Here is a 10,173-nt window from a genome sequence, read left to right on the forward strand (position 1 = left end):
GAACCCGAGCGAGCCATTGGGCTCTAGCTGAACCCGAGCGATTGCACTGCAGGGTACGCGTTACTGAACCCGAGCGATCGATCGATGGATGTTAACTGAACCCGATCAAGCGATTCCTTCGCTACTGTTGCTAACTGAAGCCGATCGATGCTGCCTCTGGGATGAACAGTGAGCGTTGCGGGGGGGTTTGGATGAACAGTGAGCGGTGGCATTGCCTCTGGATGAACAGGACCCCGTGGTGTGGTGGAGGGCTGGATGAACAGTAGACGGTGGAGGGGTGCCCGTGGAGGGATGGTTGAACAGGACCCCATGGTGTGGAGGGCTGGATGAACAGTGGACGGTGGAGGGGTGGTTGAATAGTAGCCGGTGGAGTAGCGCGCGGTGGAGGCTGGATGAACAGGAGCCCGTGGAGGCTGGAGGAGGTCGACGGTAGCCCGTGGAGGTTGGAGGAGGTCGACGGTGGAGATGAACAGTATCTCGTGGAGTCCCGTTTTATGGTACGCCACACCCCTCCCGATGAACAGGACTCCCGTTTCGACCGTAGGATGTCCGTTTCGTCCGTTTTGCGGTAGGGCACACCCCTCCCGATCAACAGGACCCCGTTTCGACCGTAGGAGGTCCGTTTCGTCCGTTTTGCGGTATGCCACACCCCTCCCGGTCAACAGGACCCCCGTTTCGACCGTAGGAGGTCCGTTTCCTCCGTTTTGCAATATGCCAGACCCCTCCCGATCAACAGGACCCCGTTCAGGCCTCGTTTCCATCGCCTGTTCCGTCCAATCCCTCCCAATGAACACGACCACGCATTCCATTCCGACCTAGCCGGTTGGCTCCCACGCATTCCATTGCCTCCCGATGAACACGACGCATTCCGTTGCCTCCCCATGAACACGACGCATTTCGTTGCCTCCCCATGAACACCACGACGACGCTGCCTCCCCATGAACACGACGACGATGTTGTTTCTCCGTTCCGACCCAGCCATGTACACGAGTCCTGGCCGTACGTATGCGCGAGTAGGCGTTCGAGACCCTGCCCGTATGTACGTACATGGCCGTATTTTCTTTCTTGCACCCTGGTCGCTGTACATACATGTACATGCTACGTGCGTGCCTCTACTACGACACGTGTGCGCCTCTACTACGACATGTGCGCGCCTCTACATCGACCAGTATATATGTACGTACACGTTCGCAACCAGAATGACAATGCTACGTACGCTTCGACCACGTGGGTCCCGACTGTCAGGCACTTCCTTGCGTGTGAAGATGTAGCTGGTTGGCCCCAGCAGTCAGGGGGGCTAATCGTTTTGTTTTTTTTTCCCGGACGCACTTCCTTGCGTGCGAAGGTGTAGCTGGTGGGTCCCAGCAGTTAGGGGGAAACGTTTTTTTCACGAAATACGGTGGCCCGTCCGGTGGGTCCCCGCTGTCAGGTGGAGGAATAATTATTTTGCACGTAATAAGGAGGCACTTCCTTGCTGCAGCCGTGGACCCAGCTGTCAGCCTCTCCACGTACATTCCACGTCCGATGGAAGCCATTCCTTGACCACGTTGACCACGCCGCGCCGAGAGCACCAGGGCGGTGGACAATGGCGAGGCCTGGGAAGGGGACGACGCGGAGCCGGGGAAGACACGGCAGTGGATGCCCACGCGTAGAGGAGTACGAGGGTTCACTAGTTTGCTGCGGTGTGAGGCTGCCCTCGCCGCAGAATAACAGGGGGTGTGGGTGAGTAGAGGGATGGCCTGGCCAGCGGTGGGAGTAGTAGGGGGCGCTGAGGCCTCCGCCGCATCGCATATGGCCATGGGAGGCAGGAGCACGAGGCACGACCGGCGCTGGTTTGGGCGGCTGGAGCAAGAAGACCAGAGGTTTAAGAAGCACTACGGCCGTTGGATGGTCATCCTACGGACACTGGAGCTAGAATCGTGCATATATTGACTAACTTGACAAAGCCCTCCGTCCCCGTCAACTTAGTAGGCCCACAAGTCAGCCTGCCACTATATTGGGTCCCAGCTAACAGGGGGAGTATTCATTTTTTTGTGGATAATAAGGAGGCACTTCCTTGCGTGCAAAGATATAGCTGGTGGGTCCGAGCTGTCAGTGGCGGTAACGTTTTTTTCGTGAAATATAGAGGCCCTTTCGGTGGGTCCCTAATGTCAGGTGGAGGAATCATTATTTTGAGCGTAATAAGGAGGCATTTCCTTGCGTGCGGCCGTGGACCCAGCTGTCGGCCTCTCCACGTACAGTCCACTTCATATGCATGTCAGTCGTTGACCACGTTGACCAGGCCGCGCCGAGAACACCAGGGCGATGGACGACGGCGAGGCCTAGGAAGAGAACGACACGGAGGCAGGGAAGACTCGGCAGTTGTTTCCCACGCAGAGGGGAGTACGACTGTACAAGGGTTTACTGGTTCGTCTGCCGTCGCCGAAGAATAACAGCAGGTGTGGGTGAATAGAGGGATGGCTAGGCCAGCGATGGGAGTACGGTGGGGCGGTGAGGCCTGCACGGCAGCACAGCCAGCCGCGGGGAGGAGGGAGCTGGCAGTCCTCCCACCGGCACTTGTTTGAGCGGCTGGAGCAGGAAGAGCAGAGATTGAAGAAGCATGATGGCCGTTCGATGGATATCCAACAGTCACTGCTTGTGCATCAACCTTTTTTTGGGAAAGCCTCAAATCTGCGGAAAACAGCATACAGCCCATTTGCTAATTCTTAAGGTTTTTTTGGAGCCCATATTGTTTTTGTTAGCATTACAGCCCATATTGTGGCCACGGTTAAAAAATTATACGAAATTTTGCATATTTCGGTGCGGTCCGAACTATTTTTAATCCTGAAATTTCGACTCGCATTCAAACTGATTTTAAAAATAAATGTATATCAATATAAAATCCAACGAAGTCTCCACGCATAAAAATTAATGTAATTTAAAATCTTGAAATGAAAAAAAAAAGATATTTGAAACTAATTGCCGGTTTGATGTGTTTTAAAAATGTACAGCCCATTTCTCATTACTGATGGGCCATTTTCTCGGCCAGCCGAATGAAAGCTCTCCTCGTCTTGAAAGATTTGCAGCCCGACAGGCCTAACAAAGAGACTTACTTGGCAAATCACAAAAAACTAGGCTCTGGCCGTGGACCCAGCTGTCAGTCCATTTTTTAGTCCATTTGATGGGCTGGGTGAAACAATGATGTAGCATCTATGCAGCCCGTTTAAATCCAATTTGCATTTTTCTCAAAATCCGCGGACTTGCTGGGCTGGGTGAAAATATCATGTTGGGCTAGACGGAGAAATGTTATAAAAACATAAACACATGATTGCACGTCAGTAAAATCTTTGCAAGCTTATGTACGCAATCACTATGAGTTAACTTGCCAAGTTATATATAAACAATTATTATTATTATTTTGTAAGAACTTTCAACTTACGAAATAAAATATCATTTTAATTTGATGAGTTAATAGTACATGGGGTATTACTATTTTTTAGGCTAGACGTGGGACAGTTGAGTTGGTTCTAGGGGAAAGTAATGGGAGAAAACTCAGTTTACATCGAAAAAGAAAGTGGGAGAAAATTCAAAGACCTGCTGGGTCCACCTGAGGAGGGGAATATGTTGGGAGGAAGGAGATTCAAAGCACGGCAGCCGAGTGAACTAGTTTTTTCTATGGACAAGTGAACTAGTTTAGATACATAAGCAAATAACCACTAAAAAAGAAATCAGGTTAATGGGTTCTTAAAAGAAATATTTCGGACAAAATAGATAATTACGACACATAGGCTAATGCATGAAACACTCAGATGATAAAGGTGCTTATAAACAGATAAAGTACAACATCTAGACCTTCCTGGCACGCTTGATCATGACGCTGCGGCTGTCCGTGTACTCTCGATTACGGGAAGCAGACACGCCCTCATGTCCAAGATCTGTCTGTACATGTCGTAGCATGCGTATGCGTCCTTGGCCGCGTAGGTTATGTAGGCTAGATTCAGAGGTACGCCCCACATGTTCAGGTCGTCTTCTTTCATGTTGGCGTATCAGGGGTCGATGATGGTCTCAGCGAGGTCAACCATGGAGTCCTTCTCCTGCCTATTGCTGATGATCTTGTATTGCTTCTGGATGTCGACAAGCTTGTTGCACCAGATGGCCGAATCGTCACGTTCTTCCTTCTCTCCACCGTAGTGGAGGTGCAGTCGGCGCTGCCGATGAAACGGGCGAATGCTCCAGAACCTGGTGCAGCCATAGGACTGAGGCGAGACAGATCTTCACCGAGTCCGTATCGTTGGTGTACATCACATTCAACTTGGTGCAGCCATATGACTGAATGGCGAACTCAAAGGGGAACTCCTTGCTGAAGTCTATATCCAGCAGGCTCACCCCTCGGATCGCCATTGGAGTCTCTTCGAGTGAACGAGTGTGTAGAAGGCGGCAGCAGTTTGTTTTTCAGCTCTTGGGGAACTAGATTCAACAGTAAGCTGAGTGTGTACAGGCGACAACAGTTACTACCCCTCCCTCGTCCGCTGCATGCCCGGCAGAAGATGCACCCTTGGCCACACGTTGGTTCACGAGCGGGTCTGCATTGGTACTGTAATAACATGAGTTAGTGGTCACTTTACTTAAATTTAATTAGATTTAATAGAAATGTGTACTTAAAACAAGCAATGCATTCGCTCGTTCTATCAGTGCCACAAGATCAACATGGACAACAATTAGAATTATTATTCTCAGGACGCACACGATCAGCACATTTGTCGCACTTTCACAAAGATAATACTACCAAGTTTGAACTATTTGTTATGGTTATTGACCTTTGCATCATCATGCCGTGTTTCCCAGCTTGCAAGATTCAGAACCAACAAATAAGATCCAAATAATAAGTACAACAAAGATGCCTACACATCTCATTGATTCCCAGCTTGCAAGATTCAGAACCAACCCATTAGAGCCTTTTGATAAAGTGAATATCGGGATTAAATCCATCTTGGCTAGCCATGTCATACAATCGAAGAACTTGGCGAATGCTCTTGACTGTCACAACATCTATAGTTGAGTATTCCTATTTGCACAACATGTTTGCACAGCACAAACAAGGAGACAGGAGAGCATGATTTTGCTTTAATAGCGGCCTCCTTGAACTCAACCTCCAGCTCTACTTGGATGAGGTCTGCCTGGAGTTCCATGATTCAATTCATGCGCCTTTTTCTGCAGCTCACCTGAAATGAAGCAAAGATTGCATCATTCAGCTAGCAAGAAGTACTTGCTCTTGTGAGCTGGCAGGTTCTTCTTTAGTAGTTGCACTAAAATTGAGGAACATTAAGGTTGGCTGTCCGGCTCATGTAAGGTGCAACTATAATTTTTTTATCCTTTTGTGCAGTTCCACTAAAATAAAGTGCCATTGTGGTGACAGTGACGGCTCCATCTTGCAAAGGCTAATAAAATGTTGACTTGACGGAGATTTTGGAAACTCCAATCACCATTTTGTGCAGTTCCACCAAAATTGAGAGATGTTGCCCACGTGACATTTTAGTTGAACTGCACAAGACACTCATTCCAAAAAAAAGTGTTTTGTGCAGTTCACCAAAAGGTCACAATAGCAACAAGGTGAAATGGATATCCCTATCTACACAAAAAGATAGAAAGTAAACAGTTGCTGGTCAATAAGAATATACGAAACATATACAAAATGAAAAGAAGCATCTTAATTATGTTCATGGCAATCACGCAAGGACAGTAGAAATTTTAAAATGTCACCAATGCTTCATGTTACCAGAAGCATTATGATCAATAATGAGATTCCTCAAATATGGGATTACTTTAATGGTGGCATTGCTTGTTTACCAGACATAGTAAATCAACAACAGCTAAAGAGTTGGTTTAAGGGCATGGGACTATGGGGACACCAGGACACTAAGCAGCGTAAAGGAGCAACTTACTTATCATACTGGGGAAAACAGCAGGAGTGCCATTGTACTATATGAGGGCAGCAAATCTAATCTTGGAGACCTTTTACTATCTGAGGGCAGCAAATCTAATCCTAGAGACCTTTTACTATGTGAGGGCAGCAAATCTAATCCTGGAGACCTTTTACTATGTGAGGGCAGCAAATATAATCCTGAGACCTTTTACTATGTGAGGGCAGCAAATCTAATCCTAGAGACCTTTTAGTATGTGATGGCAACAAATCTAATCCTGGACATACTCTGTTGACTTGTCCACCAGCCGCCACTTTCTATCCTTTTTTCAACCAATAATAGATCTGTTCCTTATCCAGTTTGTACTGCGTTTTCCCATTATTTCCCTTTTCAACCAAGAGACCGGTTGGGTATCCGGTCTCTACTACTTTCACCATATTATTTCCTCTTTGAATCAAGTCCTAAATTCATGCTACAACTTTCCCCCCTTACTTCGTTGTTTGAACAAAGCCCTAGATTCGAATGCATGAAGTAGCTTTACCTCTAATAATACTAAAAAAATTAGGTGGCTTTGGGAGTAGAAAAAGATGCACATGCAGATACGTGGGGAGCTGAGGCAGTAGAGCGAGGCCGCTTTCGAAGAACTTATACCTGAGGGTTGCCGGGATGTCGACGGTGGCAGGTCGGATCTGCGGACAATACAGCAGGGAGGAAGAAGGGTCGGAGGACCTCCCGAGCCGGCCATGTGTCGGAGAGAACGGCACGGGCAGAGGATCGGGCCCCTCCGGCAGCTGTGGGTTTCCTCCCTCGGCGGCGATGACCGCGTGAATGATGCACCTTTTAGTCCTCTACACACACCGGCCGAAGGGATCCAGCCAGATCTGTGACCAGCGGTGAGCAGAGAGAAAATGTCGCTACCGCTGTCTTGTTTATATCTGGAGAGGATGAGAGAATGAAGAGAGCAACCCTAGTAAAGCAAGCGCTCAGGCCCCTGCGTCCATATATAGTGGAGTGATTATCCTTTTTCTCTCCACAACAAGCATTTCAATTTGTGTACGTGGCATTAAAGAAAAGAAACTCTCTATTTAAGGTGACTACTGTACGACTCCTACTTACTACTAGTAGTACTACAGTATTGTTCACTTGTGCTCCCCGCCCCTCCATTCATTGAACAACCCCACGGGTGAATAAACATATAGTAAGTATTGTATTTATATAGAACGAACAAGCTCGAACTATTTTCGCGTAGTTAAAAGTTGAGGGCGGGGCTTTTCCCGGGCAGTACGTGCGGCAGTTTTCGGGTAGGGATAGAAGACTATTTTAATTTTTTTTAAACTTCGAGACGACCACATAGCATGGAGCCGACCCCAACGATTTTAAGCTTACAGTCACGATACATGCTATCCTAGACTACTATACACATGAAACTGCCACACGAGCGTCCGGGCTGCGCTTGGCTCTTCGCCTCTTCGGGAAGTCGAACAATGATGGAATACTACTACACTGGAGGAGTACTACAGTACGCTTCTGGCCATCTGACACCGATTGAACTGCTGCATGTCCACCGCGTGCGGGAGGGAGAGCGTGTAGCGAAAGCTTCTCCTAGTCTTGCCAGCCACCACGCTCATGGGTGAGGGAGGGACGCTCCTGCCTTTGTGTGTATGACAGGTGGGCCCTACAGGTGTGTGGCCAACCTGTCATACAGCCAAAGGCAGGTGCGGTTAAGTCCGCGAGGGAGAGGATAATCAAACTTCTCGTTGATGTATGAGTTGACGCGACACATCAAAGCACTGCACCCGATATATTTCAATAATTTGCATGTGTGACTCCCATATGCAGAGGCCGGGGGTCATCATCCTCCTTTTCGAGAAAAAATAGACGCGTGTGTGAGAGGACGAGTGCGTGTGTGCACCTCTTCTCTTCCTGTATAACGTACTACTAAACTCAGAGTACAAGTTTTTGTGGGTGGCGCGATGGTGCGTGCGAGAAGTCCCAAGAGATAAGTTTAATGCATTAATTGCAATGCATGCATGCATAAAGTACATGCATTGGTCAATTTTCTCTTAATACTTGCATGCAATGATTTAATGCACCTTGGAATCTGAACATGTGTTGGGGACAACCAAATTGAGCCTTATAAAATGGAAAAACTAGAATTTTGAGATAAGCCCTATAAAACCGGAAAGGAGGGAGTAGAAAAAGAAGTACTCCATCCGGGAATAGTGCCGCACTTCAAAACTAGGACCGTTAATAAATTTTGAGCTTGCGTCTCGTCACATTCCAAATTACTCCACGCTATATTGAATTGCAAACCTGTTCACCCCAATCACAACCTAAACGGTTTCCCACTTAGGAGCGTATTAGTACTCGGTTATAAATACTAGTATGCCAAGATGACTGCACATTCCTCCTCAACTCCTCATCCACAAAAACAAACAAGTCATTCAGCATCCTTCTCTTGCGTCTGCCATGGCCAGCATGAGTTCTGGGTCGAGAGATTGCCACTGGGGAGAGGCGAGCATGGAAGCAGAAGCACGAGAGATGTCCTGCCTCGCTGCAAGAGCAGCCGACATGTCACGTCGCGCGGAAGTAGCAGCACAGAGGTCCCGCCGCACCGCTGAAGCAGCACGGAGGTCCCGCCGCGCCGTCGATGCAGCAGACTGGCCCGGCCGCGCCACGGAAGCAGCAGAGATGTCCCGCCGCACCACGAATGCAGCAGAGGTGTCCCGCCGCGCTGCGGCGGCCTGGGAAAATTTCTCGCGGGCAGGCGACGACTGTTACAGGCGCATGCATGCGATCGTCCATAGCCAGATGGATCAGATCTCCGGCTCGGCGAGGTTGTAGGACGATATGATAGCCTCGTTTGAACAGGCTACCGGCGTCATCCGGCAACTAAGGGAGGGCAATGAGAGGCTCCAAGCCGAGCGCGACCTGCTGAGGGAGAAGATCGTCCGAAGTGCAGACTTGCAGGAGGATACCAGTGCCTTGTTAAAGAAACTTATGGACGAGAATGACATGATCCGCAACGAGCGCCAAAGGCTGGTGGAGGAATCCATGGATGTTCTCAAGCAGCGTCTTGAGGACACGAAAGAGCTCATCGCCGCTCGCCGTGGAGACTAGTTTCCTGGTTTCTTTTGATGTAATAATCAGTTTAGGATGTGGATTGTGGCGTCAGTTGTGAAATGTTGGGTTCTAGCACGGATGTTTGGCCTTTGTTGGCCTCTTGGGATGTTGTGATTTCAATCTGGTAGCTTTTAGTCCTTCGTGTTAGGCTGGAGTTGTGCTGAACTTCTTGTGAATTGTGGCGGTTTTCAGTAATGAAAATCGAAAGGGGCAAGCCCTTCTTTGATCAAAAAAAATTTAATCGTCCTTATATATTCATCATTCTTGCTATAAGTCATAGTAGATGCTATATAGGTCTGTCGGATCTTACATCAAGATCCGTGCTTTCAGATTTTCTTTTTTCTCTCTTAAATCTCAGCCGGTGAGACATAGCACGCCATTAAACAGAGGCTCGGGCGCCATTAATGGAGACCTTGGGAGAGGTGGACGGCAGATGGAGGTCAAAGGGCTCTCCTCCCGATAAGCACGCACAGGGGTCTGATCGCATGCCTCTCGTACTCAAATATCTACCCTGCACGGCGCCTCCTAGCTAATAAAAAATGGGCACGCGTGACGGCACGTAAATGGTACTAGTAAGTAGAACGCCCACGGTTTCAATAATACTTGTGTTTCCAATTGTAACGTGACAGCACTTGTTCCAAAATGACTTTGTTGATTGTTAATGTGTGCGCCCTCGCAAATCGGACTGCAAATTTACCACAGCATGTTGGTGCCATGTCATGGCACCAAGCCAAGTTTCATTATTTTCATGCGTGTTTTGGATTTATAGGAATTAAAAAACTAAGTTTCTCAATGTTTCCAACCCAGCCACGACGCCCAGAATTTTGAATTTCATTCCCATTTCTTGCATGGAACCTAGAAATTTACCCGAGGACACACATGTGATTTTTCAACCAACTTTGGTGCACTGGAACATGTGCTTGTATTTCAAATTTGAATTATGCACACAAAGGTGACACGTTCCCTCCCAGAACCACGAGCCTTCTTGAGAGAAGCTCCGATTTGCAAGAAGCTTATACCAAAATTTGTTCCTATTCGGCCAATTTTTTACCACGGCATGGTACTACCATGACATGACACCATGCCAAGTTTCTTGATTTTAAAACCAAGTTTCTCAATGTTCTCGACCGAACCACGATGCCCGGATGTT

Source organism: Triticum dicoccoides, chromosome 2A (genome assembly GCF_002162155.2).
Source record: "Triticum dicoccoides isolate Atlit2015 ecotype Zavitan chromosome 2A, WEW_v2.0, whole genome shotgun sequence".
Taxonomy (NCBI): domain Eukaryota; kingdom Viridiplantae; phylum Streptophyta; class Magnoliopsida; order Poales; family Poaceae; genus Triticum; species Triticum dicoccoides.